This window comes from Oncorhynchus mykiss, chromosome 9 (genome assembly GCF_013265735.2).
Source record: "Oncorhynchus mykiss isolate Arlee chromosome 9, USDA_OmykA_1.1, whole genome shotgun sequence".
In the NCBI taxonomy this organism is placed as follows: domain Eukaryota; kingdom Metazoa; phylum Chordata; class Actinopteri; order Salmoniformes; family Salmonidae; genus Oncorhynchus; species Oncorhynchus mykiss.
In genome coordinates, this window is record NC_048573.1 from 59,455,589 (window position 1) to 59,469,882 (window position 14,294).

Consider the following 14,294-nt stretch of genomic DNA (forward strand, 5'->3'; position numbering starts at 1 on the left):
TCCAAAACGCAGTCCACTATTTGCTAGTTTTGGAAACACAGAACTGTATGGAGATCAAATGTTTAATCGATTAGAAAATTAGGAGAATGTCGGCCAAAATCCATCTTGCTCCATGTTCTCCCATTGCTGGCCACGGCTTCCACTCATCACCATATTTGGTAGTGAGTGGAAACCAACCAAATGCTTCACATTTATACAACCAGTGAAATATCTGTCTCATTGTTATATCTGCGCCTACTTCTTCACTAGTCTGATATAACTTCTTCTATAAATTTATGGTAGTCCTCAAACAAACATTAGAAGTGCCTGCCACCACCTACTGTACTGGAGTGTGTAAGTCAATCACAGTTTAAAGACTACATTAATAAAGAAACAAACATTAACATCTAATCCTGTACTACTAATAAAATAAAAAAGAGCCCTACTAATTTCTAGCAAACCCTCCCCATCCCCCAAATCCCTTCCAACTATAAAAGCTTCTACCAATGTAATTGTCAACCAGTTCCCCTATATCACTCACTTCTGACCAATATTTTCTCTTCTGTTTTAAGGTTAGATCAACAACAGGATCTGTGAGTAACAACGGAGGAACATCCCCCATCACCACAGAAGGGCCAACCTCCAACTCCATCAGACCACTGTCATCAGCAAACGTTTCAACTGTCCATCCAAAGCCACTGCCTTTTCTACTAGTATATTCCCAAAGGTCATCTAGAACAGTAACATTGCGATGACCAACTTCACAGCCTTTCAGTCTAACCCAATAAGCTAACAACTATTTTTTTATGGGTTATGTCCTAAGGCATCTCCCTGCCTCTAATAATAATGCACTTACAGGTAAGTGTTGATTTAAATGCACCAATACATATCCTTAAAGATCTATATTGGATTCTGTCCAGCCTCTGAAGCCAAGTCTTCACCACAAAAACTATGTATCCATAATAAATTGCCATTCTGACCAAAGCTCTATAGATACACTACATGGCTTAATGTAGAGTATCTATCAGCACCCCATTCATAACCAAAGACCGAGCACAAAAGATTTAACAACTTCTTACACTTTGTTTCAACATTTATTACATGCTCTTTCCATGTATAGCTCTCGTTGAACCATAGACCCAAATATTTGAGTGTAAAACCCTACACATAGGCTGTCTGTACAACAGGGTTCACACAAGGTGCTTGAGGTGCTTAAAGTACTTACATTTCACACTCTAAAATTCACGTACGTGAATACCTTGAAAATCTGACATTTTCTCAGGTTAGTACTTGAAAAGTACTTGAATTAAAATGAGAGGAGAATAGGAAATGATCAAATATTTTTATGAAAATTATTATAAAATGTATTGGTCTTGCAAATGAATTTCCAGGCAGAGTACCGAGTTTTATTTCCTCATGTTTCACGCTGTGACTTCCAGGCGAGCTCGCTCATTCCACCAACACTGCCACTTAGCCAATCAGGTACAGAACTTACTGATTAGGCACCGCCTAACGTCACATTGATAGCTAAAATGATGGGAAAATATAGATTGAAGTCTGCCTTTTGTGCTTATGGAACATTTCTGGGATATTTTATTTCAGCTCATAAAACAAGATGTTGCATGTTGTGTTTTATATTTTTGTTCAGGATAGTTTACCCAACTTTTTTTACCACTACATAACTGTACCTAACCAACCGGCATTGTGTAACGTGCCAAAAAATGCATCAAACTTTGACATTGCCAGCATGAATTGGCCCTGAAGAGCCACATGAGGCTGTGGTGATGTACTGCCATCTCGTGGCGACTAGAAACAATTGCATAATATGAACTACTGCAAATTGATGGTTCTTGAAAATAAATATGAGTGCTTGAAAAAGTACTTGAAAGTCCTTGAATTTGACTTGCTACTGTCTGTACGAACCCTGATACAAAAACAACTGTTTATTATCAACAAATTTCTTCTTTGAGAAGAACATACAGCAAGACTTCAACACAGATCATTTTAATCTGCAGTCAATCGACCGTCTTTCAACAGCCAATCTACAGTAGCTTGTTGAATTGATTTGATCTCATGAGAGACAAATCTTCCCCTCTTCCAAAAAGCTCCATCGACAGCATATAAGGAAACCCCAATGCCCCATCCACATTGTTAATCAAAAGGTTGAACAGAATAGGACTGATAGCAATACCTTGAGGAATACCATTATCAACTCCATAATCATCAGATAAATACCCACCAATACCCAGTCTTGCCATCTTAATCAGTAGGCCTTCTTTCCACATAGTGTCATAGGTTTTTTTTATGTAAAAAAAAAAGACAGTAGCCATTACTATTGTGTTTCAAGGTAAGAACCAGATGCAGACAATGTCAAACTAACAACAGTTTATTAATCCAACAGGGGCAGGGAAAAGACAGGTCAAGAGCAGGCAGGGGTCAGTAATCCAGATAGGTGGGGCAAAGGTACAGGACGGCAGGCAGGCTCAGGGCAGGCGGAAAAGGTCAAAACTGGGAAACCAGGAACAATCGAGAGACAGGCACAGAGGGAAAACCAATGGCAGGCTTGACAAAACAAAACGAACTGGCAACAGACAAACAGAGAACACAGGTATAAATACACAGGATAATGGGGAAGATGGGCGACACCTGGGGGGGTGGTGGAGACAATCATCTTTTCCATCAGTTTATATGGGTTAGAGGTCAGTGCCATCGGTCTATAACTACCAGCACATTTGTATTTATTTTATTTTACCTTTATTTAACCAGGTAGGCAAGTTGAGAACAAGTTCTCATTTACAATTGTGACCTGGCCAAGATAAAGCAAAGCAGTTCGATACATACAACAACACAGAGTTACACATAGAGTAAAACAAACATACAGTCAATAATACAGTAGAAAAATAAGTCTCTATACAATGTGAGCAAATGAGGTGAGATAAGGGAGGTAAAGGCAAAAAAAGGCCATGGTGGTGAAGTAAATACAATATAGCAAGTAAAACCCTGGAATGGTAGATTTGCAGTGGAAGAATGTGCAAAGTAGAGATAGAGATAATCGGGTGCAAAGGAGCAAAATAAATAAATAAATACAGTAGGGGGAGAGGTAGTTGTTTGGGCTAAATTATAGAAGGGCTATGTACAGGTGCAGTAATCTGTGAGCTTTTCTGACAGCTGGTGCTTAAAGCTAGTGAGGGAGATAAGTGTTACCAGTTTCAGAGATTGTTGTAGTTCCAGTCATTGGTAGCAGAGAACTGGAAGGAGAGGCGGCCAAAGTAAGAATTGTTTTTGGGGGTGACCAGAGAGATATACCTGCTGGAGCGCGTGCTACAGGTGGGTGCTGCTATGGTGACCAGCGAGCTGAGATAAGGGGGGACTTTACCTAGCAAGGTCTTGTAAATGACCTGGAGCCAGTGGGTTTGGCGATGAGTATGAAGCGAGGGCCAGCCAACGAGAGCGTACAGGTCGCAGTGGTGGGTAGTATATGGGGCTTTGGTGACAAAACGGATGGCACTGTGATAGACTGCATCCAATTTAGTAGTAGGATATTGGAGGCTATTTTGTAAATTACATCGCCGAAGTCGGGGATCGGTAGGATGGTCAGTTTTACAAGGGTATGTTTGGCAGCATGAGTGAAGGATGCTTTGTTTCAAAATAGGAAGCCAATTATAGATTTAACTTTGGATTGGAGATGTTTGATGTGAGTCTGGAAGGAGAGTTTACAGTCTAACCAGACACCTAGGTATCTGTAGTTGTCCACATATTCTAAGTCAGAACCGTCAAGAGTAGTGATGTTGGACGGGCAGGCAGGAGCAGGCAGCGATCGGTTGAAGAGCATGCATTTAGTTTTACTTGTATTTAAGAGCAATTGGAGGCCATGGAAGGAGAGTTGTATGGCATTGAAGCTCATCTGGAGGTTAGTTAACACAGTGTCCAAAGAAGGGCCAGAAGTATACAGAATGGTGTTGTCTGCGTAGAGGTGGATAAGAGACTCCACAGCAGCGAGAGCGACATCATTGATGTATACAGAGAAGAGAGTCGGTCCAAGAATTGAACCCTGTGGCACCCCCATAGAGACTGCCAGAGGCCACTGAATTCTATCAGAGAAGTAGTTGGTGAACCAGGCGAGGCAATCATTTGAGAAACCAAGGCTATCGAGTCTGCCGATGAAGATGTGGTGATTGACAGAGTCGAAAGCCTTGGCCAGGTCAATGAATACGGCTGCACAGTATTGTTTCTTATCGATGGCGGTTAAGATATCGTTTAGGACCTTGAGCGTGGCTGAGGTGCACCCGTGACCAGCTCTGAAACCAGATTGCATAGCGGAAAAGGTATGGTGAGATTCGAAATGGTTGGTAATCTGTTTGTTGACTTGCCTTTCGAAGACCTTAGAAAGGCAGGGTATTAGAGTCTAGAGTGTCTCCCCCTTTGAAGAGGGGGATGACCACAGCTGCTTTCCAATCTTTGGGAATCTCAGACGACACGAAAGAGAGGTTGAAGAGGCTAGTAATAGGGGTTGCAACAATTTTGGCAGGTAATTTTAGAAAGAAGTGTCCAGATTGTCTGATTTGTAGGGGTCCAGATTATGCAGCTCTTTCAGAACATCAACTGACTGGATTTGGGAGAAGGAGAAATGGGGAAGGCTTGGGCGAGTTGCTGTGGGGGGGTGCAGTGCTGTTGACTGGGGTAGGGGTAGGGAAATTCTCAATTAAAGTGGATTTATTGGTGGTGACAGGGTTTCATATCCTCAGTGCAGCGGGCAGCTGGGAGGTGTTCTTATTCTCCATGGACTTTATAGTGTCCCAGAACTTTTTTAGTTTGTGTTGCAGGAAGCTAATTTCTGCTTTAAAAAGCTAGCCATGGCTTTTCTAACTGCCTGTGTATATTGGTTTCTAGCTTCCCTGAAAAGTTGCATATCACGGGGGCTGTTCGATGCTAATGCAGAATGCCATAGGATGTTTTTGTGTTGGTTAAGGGCAGTCAGGTCTGGAGAGAACCAAGGGCTATATCTGTTCCTGGTTCTAAATTTCTTGAATGGGGCATGCTTATTTAAGATGGTGAGGAAGGCATTTAAAAAAAAATAACCAGGCATCCTCTACTGACGGGATGAAATCAATATCCTTCCAGGATACCCCGGCCAGGTCGATTAGAATGGCCTGCTCGCTGAGGTGTTTCAGGGAGCGTTTGACAGTGATGAGTGGAGGTCGTTTGACCGCTGACCCATTACGGATGCAGGCAATGAGGCAGTGATCGCTGAGATCTTGGTTGAAAACAGCAGAGGTGTATTTAGAGGGCAAGTTGGTTAGGATGATATCTATGAGGCTGCCCATGTTTACAGCTTTGGGGTGGTACCTGGTAGGTTCATTGATAATTTGTGTGAGATTGAGGGCATCAAGCTTAGATTGTATGGTGGCTGGGGTGTTAAGCATGTTCCAGTTTAGGTCGCCTAGCAGCACGAGCTCTGAAGATAAATGGGGGGCCAATTAGTTCACATATGGTGTCCAGAGCACAGCTGGGGGCAGAGGGTGGTCTATAGCAGGCGGCAACGGTGAGAGACTTGTTTTTAGGGAGGTGGATTTTTAAAAGTAGAAGTTCAAATTGTTTGGGTACAGACCTGGATAGTAGGACTATCTTTACAATAGATTGCAACACCGCACCCTTTGGCCGTTCTATCTTGTCTGAAAATGTTGTAGTTAGGGATGGAGATTTCAGAATTTTTGGTGAAGGATATTTGAAGGATGAAGGATACTTCCCAGGCGTTACAAAAGTTAATAGAACTTAACGTTTCCACCCAGAATGTATAAATAACCCTTTCCCTCCAGATCTTATTAAATAATTCCATGTGAATATTTAGGACCTCATCAGGAGGATGCTTAACATTAGATAAGACAATTTATCATGACCGAGGGCTGTATATCCACAGCGTCTTAGGGTCAATTGAATCTCAGGCAATGTAAAATCAGCATCCAAGGAAGAGTCAACAATATCAATTTTCTCATGCACGTTAGTATGAGCATTTAACATCTCACGCTTGCATTTCTTGTACACTTCGTTCAATGTAACCCCACTATGCCAGTCTGCTGTTCCCACATGCTTCAAGAGGGCCACCATTGTTCCTGTTCCCAAGAAAGCTAAGGTAACTGAGCTAAACGACTACCGCCCCGTAGCACTCACATCCGTCATCATGAAGTGCTTTGAGAGACTAGTCAAGGACCATATCACCTCCACCCTACCTGACACCCTAGACCAACTCCAATTTGCTTACCGCCCAAATAGGTCCACAGACGATGCATTCTCAACCACACTGCACACTGCCCTAACTCATCTGGACAAGAGGAATACCTATGTGAGAATGCTGTTCATCGACTACAGCTCGGCATTCAACACCATAGTACCCTCCAAGCTCGTCATCAAGCTCGAGACCCTGGGTCTCGACCCCGCCCTGTGCAACTGGGTACTGGACTTCCTGATGGGCCGCCCCCAGGTGGTGAGGGTAGGCAACAACATCTCCTCCCCGCTGATCCTCAACACTGGGGCCCCACAAGGGTGCGTTCTGAGCCCTCTCCTGTACTCCCTGTTCACCCACGACTGCGTGGCCACGCACGCCTCCAACTCAATCATCAAGTTTGAGGACGACACAACAGTGGTAGGCTTGATTACCAACAACGACGAGACGGCCTACAGGGAGGAGGTGAGGGCCCTCGGAGTGTGGTGTCAGGAAAATAACCTCACACTCAACGTCAACAAAACTAAGGAGATGATTGTGGACTTCAGGAAACAGCAGAGGGAACACCCCCCTATCCACATCGATGGAACAGTAGTGGAGAGGGTAGCAAGTTTTAAGTTCCTCGGCATACACATCACAGACAAACTGAATTGGTCCACTCACACAGACAGCATTGTGAAGAAGGCGCAGCAGCGCCTCTTCAACCTCAAGAGGCTGAAGAAATTCGGCTTGTCACCAAAAGCACTCACAAACTTCTACAGATGCACAATCGAGAGCATCCTGGCGGGCTGTATAACCGCCTGGTATGGCAACTGCACCGCCCTCAACCGTAAGGCTCTCCAGAGGGTAGTGAGGTCTGCACAACGCATCACCGGGGGCAAACTACCTGCCCTCCAGGACACCTACACCACCCGATGTCACAGGAAGGCCATAAAGATCATCAAGGACATCAACCACCCGAGCCACTGCCTGTTCACCCCGCTATCATCCAGAAGGCGAGGTCAGTACAGGTGCATCAAAGCTGGGACCGAGAGACTGAAAAACAGCTTCTATCTCAAGGCCATCAGACTGTTAAACAGCCACCACTAACACTGAGTGGCTGCTGCCAACATACTGACACTGACTCAACTCCAGCCACTTTAATAATGGGAATTGATGGGAAATGATGTAAATATATCACTAGCCACTTTAAACAATGCTACCTTATATAATTTAACTTACCCTACATTATTCATCTCATATGCATACGTATATACTGTACTCTATATCATCGACTGTATCCTTATGTAATACATGTATCACTAGCCACTTTAAACTATGCCACTTTGTTTACATACTCATCTCATTTGTACATACTGTACTCGATACCATCTACTGTATCTTGCCTATGCTGCTCTGTACCATCACTCATTCATATATCCTTATGTACATATTCTTTATCCCCTTACACTGTGTACAAGACAGTAGTTTTGGAATTGTTAGTTAGATTACTTGTTATTACTGCATTGTCGGAACTAGAAGCACAAGCATTTCGCTACACTCGCATTAACATCTGCTAACCATGTGTATGTGACAAATAAAATTTGATTTGATTTGATTTGATGTATACTGAACAAAAATATAAACGCAACATGCAACAATTTTATAGATTTTACTGAGCTACAGTTCATACCATCAACCAAAACCGGAAATAGAGTCCTGCTTCTTCCACTTGGACCAAACATCTCCCAGTCCAGTACCCCTGCCTATTGTAGAAAAGAACTGTCTCCATGCATTTCTCTTGGCAGACTTAACGACCCTACACACCAAAGCTCTCTTCCTTTGGAAATTAAGTAGAATTTCAGGAGGGAAAGTCCCCAAGTATCCTGATATTTCATCAAACATCGTTACAGATGGTTATCAACAAGGACTATAGAAAATGAACAGCTTAATATTACCACCTGTAAAGTAGATTTCAACCATCACACATTCATATTCAAGTTGAACAGATATTTTACGATGTGAAAAACCTTCCTTTATGAACGTAGCGCATCCTCCACCCTGACCAGTTGTTCTATCAGATCTGTATGAACAATAACCAGGAATAGTATAATCAAGATGGGATCTAAGCCACGTTTCTTGAACACATATCACATCAGGTTTCATCTCTAAATCAATTAAACATTTCTTAAACTCTTGACCATTGACAATAAGGCTTCTAGCATTCCATTGAAGAATGATAAAAACCATAATACAACTACACTAAGACTTTTCTGTAATTTCAACAGTAAAGCACTGTAGAATGCACAGTAAATACCTTAAATGTGTTTTACAGCATTAATGCTGTAGATTGCACTGCATTATGGGTAAAATTCTGAAAAATACTGTTATTAACTGTAATTATAAGCCTCCTGTAAAAAGTACTCTAACTTACTGTATTTTTTTTACAGTAGTACCCGAACAGTGCCGTAGTGAGCGGCGCCAAACGGTCTGTGAGTGTGAGAGAGAGAAAGTGAGTTGTATCTCATAGTTGAAACCAAGACTGTTCTCAGGGCAGGTCTGCCGGTTTTGACTAGCAGAAGTTACTTTTCTTAGCAGGTTAGGATAATTAGGTAAAGGTAAAACGCTAACAATGTCCCCGATGCGACTCGAATCTATGTACAACCATGCCTGCCCTGAGAACAGACTTAATTTCCACTAATGCGATGCTCCGGGCCAAACGGTCTGTGAGGGAAGACTCAAGAGGAAATGAAGCTCTACTCGAGCTATTTTATTTTGTATTTTCGTGGAAAAGTCGCCTAAATATTTTTGAGCAGCTGCTAGGTATGTACTAATTCCATATACCTACTGCAGGTCTTCTTAACTAAGCTACTAACGTGATCTAGTTAGCTAACGTTAATTCGTTTGGATTGGGTTAGCTAACCGTATACTATAGCCAAATTGACAGTTCGGTCTGTTGCGTTCATCTTTCTTGTGGGTAAAATAATCAGTGATAATGTAGAACGAATCATTTCAGTATTCAGTATTAACAACGTGCAGAAATCCGAATGTGTGTTTCTTTGGATAACGCTATTAGTGGCAAAGTGGTCGTAGGCTTCACCGGACAAATACATTTCTTCTAGGCAGGGAGCGAGAGTTCAGCTATTTCGAATACATCTTTAGTTTGTCAGCAGGCACGGACTGACATTTTGTCTTAGGATGTATACTTTTTGGGTAATTCTGTAGTTGGAATGAGGGGAACGGAAGCTCTCAGATGAAAGGTGCTTGCTAACGTTAGCTACAGCTCAGAGATGGCGAACTCCATTGGAAACCTTTCTCTAAATGGCTCTGGTTAACGTTAACTCTATTCAGTCTGGAGGTACGTGTGATTTAGCGAAAGTGGCAGTGGGATATTCCCCCTATGCTTTTGTTAATGGACTAATAAGTCCATTAAATTAATAAATTCAGCAACAGGCACAGACTGATATTTTACCCTGCAGGATATTAAAGTTATATTTTATTTTCGTTTTCTTCAGATTGTGTGGTTAGCTTGCTAGCAGCCATTGTCCAGAGAGATGGTCGTGGCATTTTCCCGTGTGAGTTTAATTTTCCTCGTGCTTTTGATAATCTTTCAGAAGTGATCCTTATCCAACCATTAATTAGGCAAAGTTAAATTAATTAATGATATCTGAAACATCAGGCACAGACTGATATTTTATTTAGCCTTGTAGTCTAGAATTATTTTTGTTTAGATTGTGTGGTTGGCATGAGTTGCATAGTAACATATAGCTTGATGGCACTTTTGGCGTGGTCATGCAATTTGGTGGCTGGGGGTAGTTAATTTTCATATTGCAGGCTGTCTGGTAGCTGGAAGTAACTTTATACTGGGAATGTACAGGTGTAACTCCTGCAATTTCTGTTTCCTAAATATTAAATATTTCATTACTCGTAAAAAATAAAAATAAATGTTGCGAACTACAGTTTTGCTTGTGGGGTAGAGTGCCCTTGCACCAAAGCATCCTACCCCGACCTCATCCTGCAATTTGGGCTATTCATTATTTTGTGGACACTGAGGTTTGAGAGCAAACACTCCTACTTCAAGGAGTGTGCCAGAACTTGTCTTGCCAACAGTTACTCCAATCTTACTTATACAGCGGCCAATTGTTTCCACATAGCATTGACGTTGTTGGTGTCATGAATTAATTTGAGGAGCAGTTATATAAAAACGCCATTCATGGAGCTGGACAGTCAAAAGGGTTCGCAAAGCACTGCAGAGGTGTCTAAAATTGTATACAAAGTAACAACATGCACTAAAGGCCTTATTGTAATGTTTGAAAATGATGATGGATACACATTAGGAAAGATCTCACTGATTCTGGTCACAGAATCACAGGTCCATTTAATTGTTGGGGTGTATCAGTCTGTCAGTGGTTGATCTCGGGTTCATTTTATACCAGATCCTCTGATTTAATAATGTATGTGTTAAAATGAAGATTATCTGAGTAATTATTACCCACTACCAATTTATAAAGTGTCAGGTTTCTCTACATCACTCAGTTTGTTCTCCTTAAACCAGTTTAGGCATGGAGGGTCTTCAAGATGCAATTCAACACCAATTGCCCGAGTTGGAGACCGAGATGGGGAGATCTTTGTCGGAGCATCTGAGGGCAAATTTTGGAGTGGAGAATATTAACAACCTTGAATATGTTCAGCCAGAGGACATAAAATACTGTTTGATGCCAATATAGTGCCTGGAATTGCTTCAGTCCTTCAACCAAAGAGGTGAGATCATGATTGATAAATGTAACACATTTATGTTATTGTTATGAAAAAAGGTGGTAACCATTTTAGGTTCTAGATATTTGGCTGTCCCCGTAAGAGAACCCTTTGAAGATCCCTTTTTTTATCCCAGGTACATGTATAACCATTTTGGTTCCACAGAGGGTTCTACCTGGAACCAAAAAGGGTTCTCCTATGGGGACAGCTAAAGAACCCTTTCGGAATCCTTTTTTATAAGAGTGCAAATTCACACACAAGGTTAAAAAGGTTCTGTAAATAGTTAGTTTGTTTGACCTCAAAATCAATGGATTATGCTATGATGGAGCGAGGCATATGCAATAAAAGGTATGGAAATGACAAAAATACATAAGTACAAAAATATACAAATGTTTCTGTAAACGGTTTGTCCTCTTGTGCTGGTATAGAGTGCAGCGCATAGTCTAACAGAGTTTTTTTTAATTTAAAGAAAATGAAGAATGGATAGGATCTGTAACAATGGATAGTACACTTGTCCTCCTCCAAGCATCGGTGACCTCCAAGAACAGTGGCCTTTGCTTTTCACCAAGTTATGACTATGCGACCACTTCAATACCCTCACTGGCATTGTGATTGACAGTCGCCTGACTCAAGCTCTCCTGAACAAGGGTAAGAGAATTGTCAACTTTTTAAAATGCCAAAAGACCAAGTTGAGAAGAGGGATCTAGTGCCTGCTGAATGAAATCGACAGTTACATCAAAGGCAATGACAATCTAACAGCCACTGCTGTTAGAGTCTCTCTTCCTCTTGGCAGATGTAAGGAATAGTGTTTTTATACTTATAAAGTTTATATGATTAATTGTGTTTATACTGTACTATTTTTTACACATGATTTTAATATTTTTTTAATATGTTTTGTGATTTTAGGTCACTGCAACTTGGGTTGATGTCGAGGCGCAAATTCCTTTGCCAGACACACCAAGGCTGATCATGCTTGGTAATACATTTATTTGATTTAAGGTGGAACAGAAATATATATAGTATTGTGGTACCTATCTAGAGATGTCTAGTAAGTATACACTAACACCCTTTTGTGTATTTCAGGAAATACTCTATTGGGTTCCTCAAAATGGATGGTGTCGATCGAGGGAAGTGTGGTCTGTGTTATGGACAGTGAGTCCAACTTTGTTGCTGCCCTCTTCAGCACTTTCTATGAATTTAACATAGAATACCAGGAGTCAGCGTCTGCAACCTTGGAGCTGATACAGAGGTAAGCATTGAACATTCATTGATGTTACATTTAGCATTTGTTAGTTACATTGCAATGATATTTCTTATTATTGTTTTCAATGACTCAGAATATATTAAAATCATTTATGTTGAAGGAACCAAATGCACTGCGAAAGCAGGAGTGAGCCGCAAAACCGGAAAGGTCGTTCAGAGGAAGCCATTGCCAATTGACCCACATGTTAAGTGCTTTCTCGCAGACCTGAAGGAGTTTGAGTGGAAAAACTCCAACATTGTAAGTACACACACACCTGATGAACACAAACTTTATTTGTCAGTTGTCATCTGCCTTTTTACCCAGTGAGTAATAGTAGTGATAGCAATCTCTCCTTCTATTCTTTCAATTTCCATGTTTCTCCTAGTTGACGTATCAGAGCTAAGGAGGATCAGAGTTTCAAAGGTTGGGGTGATAATCTGCACGCCACCGAGATTTATTCAAGACTTGTTTGCATCTCTCATTCTTTCAGAAATCCTGCCATGCGGTTTGGGTCAGCAAATGATCTGCTTGAGCCATCCTGGAGCCTGTGTTGGCTTGCAGTAGTGTGCTTCTCTGGCTCCAGTCAAGCCCTGCTTGCTCGTCTCTATCATCATTCTCTCTCAGCCCCTTTCTCTCTCGATCTCGCTCTCTCTCTCTCTCTCTCTCACACAGGCAAGCAGTTCTTGTTTTAGTTTTTTGTGAAAATGTCTCCCTTTTAAACTGTTTTCCTATTTTTCATTGATCTGTTTAGATTATTATTCTCCTTTTTTTAAATTTTTTTTTTTACATAATCCTGTATTTTCAAGAATGACCTATTCTAATGTCTTGGTTTGTGTATGGTGAAGTACATTATTGGCCAGTATTTGTCAATGTTCTTATCACTGTATCTCTGTCTCTTTCTCTCCCCTACTATCTGGAGTTGTAATGTTGCTCTTTTCAAATGTTGTTCTTTGTGGTTAAAGTGCAATTCATGTTATGAATTTGAATAAATATATATTTGTACACGTATTGTTTTTCTTACAATATTACATTTTAGGGAGCTGTCTTAAGCCAACCTGCAATGCTGCTTAGTACTGTAAATAATTGTATATTACTGCAGGTATTTCCCTGTAAATTTACAGCATTATACTGGCACCACAGTTGCCAGTGTAATACTGTAATTTTGCTTTACAGCATTGATGCTTTAATATAGTTTACAGTATGATTTTTCCTTACTGTAAAACATATTACAGCATCCCTGCTGTACATTTACAGCAGGGATGCTGTAATATGTTACATTCTGTATTACAGCATCCTTACGGTAAATTTGGTCCCCACCACACCTTGCACATCTAATTTTACCTTTGAACACATTAGCAACATGCCCCATCCTTTGGCACTTAAATCACAGAACTGGAGATCGCACATATTCTCTAACATGATAGCATAGCATTCCTAGCTGTACTCTGGTTGGCATTTTCTCTTCTAAGTTTAGCAGTACCGATGTGTCCACTTGAATGCCTCTTTTTGCTTTACATCCTTTTGTGTTCGGTTACTATCCCACCATTCAAAGAAGTCATAACTTCTTCCATGGTTATTGACAGTGGTATCCCAGCCTCCTAAGTTTGGCCTTAGCCCCAGGGATATGGCATTTCACCCGACCCTCATTAAGCGATTCTAACTTCAAATGGTCTCCTGCTGCATTTTTCTGTTTGCATAAATCAGTACTTTGCCAAATCCCAAAACTTTGGAAGCCTTAAACATCCCTTTCTCTAGCTGAATTTCTTTTGTCAACTGAATAGGATGATGGTGCTTTTGTTTGATGGTTCCTGGAAAATAACCTTTGTAGCTCTCTTCTACTGCACATTCTCCTTTTCTAGTGTAGTCCTATGTTTTATAGCAGGCCTTTACTTTCAGCACCACTCAGTTCATTTCTGTTTCTGTTCTTCCTACTTACAACAGATGTAACAGGTTGATCCTCACTGGAATTCTCATTATCACAATCAATTTCACTACCGCTAGCACCTGCCACGCTAACCACAGTCACAGTACAGTTGTGCTAGACCTCCAAACCAAAGAACTTCTGTTTGTACCGTCTTCACAACCAGTGATATCGAAAAATGACTTGCTCTCAAAAAA

The 14,294-nt window shown here is 41.2% G+C and overlaps 1 long non-coding RNA gene across 6 annotated transcripts; it reads left to right on the forward strand.

Moving 5' to 3' along the window:
- The first annotated feature begins 8,648 nt into the window (after nt 1–8,648).
- On the forward strand, nt 8,649–13,178 carry LOC110532533. Of its 6 annotated transcripts, none has more exons than XR_005053307.1 (8): nt 8,649–9,001; nt 9,694–9,753; nt 10,734–10,939; nt 11,403–11,581; nt 11,840–11,909; nt 12,017–12,182; nt 12,298–12,434; nt 12,667–13,178. It is a non-coding gene; the product is annotated as an uncharacterized LOC110532533 (long non-coding RNA). The 6 variants fall into 6 exon arrangements; XR_005053309.1 differs by having other exon boundaries at nt 10,739–10,939; XR_005053308.1 differs by lacking the exon at nt 8,649–9,001 and adding an exon at nt 9,065–9,536.
- The last annotated feature ends 1,116 nt before the right edge of the window (nt 13,179–14,294 follow it).